The following is a 956-nucleotide window of genomic DNA, read 5'->3' as shown; positions in this document are numbered from 1 at the left end:
AGACAGACAGAGAGAGACAGAGAGACAGAAAGTGAGAAATCACCCCCCAGAAGGGATGGTCATGCCACAATCCCTTCTCCTCCGTTCTCCTCTCAGAATCTTGGGTACGCACGCACACACCCCCAGCTTGAGTTTTAAGCCACTGGGTCCGGAACATGAACCATGGTCGACTACATGGGAATCCAGCGACATAGCCATTACGCTAACTGCTGAGTCCCACTACTAACATTTTTTAAAGAATTATTTTATTTATTTAAATTTGACCAGAGAGGGACAGAGCGAGGCGAGCGGGGTGGGGCACTAGGGGAAGCAAGAAAGCAAGTTGCCAGGTCCGGGACTCGAACACCATGGTTGACCATGTGGGAGTCCACTGCCCTTAACCACCACACCACCTGCCGCCCGCTTTTCCCAATTCCATGCTGGCCTCGGTCTTGCCTTCAGTCTGGCCTCCATCTAATGGCTCGCCAGACAGACAGAGAGAGACATAGAGACAGAAAGCGAGCAATCGTCCCCCAGGGGGAATGGTCACGCCGCAATCCCCTCTCCTCCATTCTCCTCTCGGGATCTTGGGCACGCACGCACACGCGCCTGGCGTGAGTTTTAAGCCACTGGGCCCGGGATGCAAAATGCGGTCGACTACGTGGGAGCCCAGCGACATAGCCATTACACTAACTGCTGGTTCCCCCCACTGCTGACTTTTAATAGGAATTTTTACAACTTTTTGATAAGAGAAATTGTAGGCACATTTCAGAATTGGTCTTTTTAAATAAATGCCCCATTTTTTACCTGTTACTAAAGATTAAATATGGAAAAATGATAGCAGTGGAAGGTGATTTAGATTTATAGATTTGTGGTTTTTCAAGTAGCAGTTCTCTTTTCTAAGCTTCATGGGATCTGTAACAGTCTGTAGAAGTGAGGGGAGGTGGTGGGGTCATGAAATTATGGACTGATGCGTT

The 956-nt window shown here is 48.8% G+C and overlaps 1 protein-coding gene across 1 annotated transcript in view; it reads left to right on the top strand.

Moving 5' to 3' along the window:
* AP4E1 (adaptor related protein complex 4 subunit epsilon 1) overlaps window positions 1-956 on the top strand; it is an 89,489-nt gene that overhangs the window by 21,378 nt on the left and 67,155 nt on the right.

The sequence above is a fragment of the Tupaia chinensis genome, unplaced genomic scaffold, assembly GCF_000334495.1.
Source record: "Tupaia chinensis unplaced genomic scaffold, TupChi_1.0 Scaffold146140_1, whole genome shotgun sequence".
Taxonomy (NCBI): Eukaryota; Metazoa; Chordata; class Mammalia; order Scandentia; family Tupaiidae; genus Tupaia; species Tupaia belangeri.
This window is presented reverse-complemented; position numbering and strand designations above follow the sequence as displayed.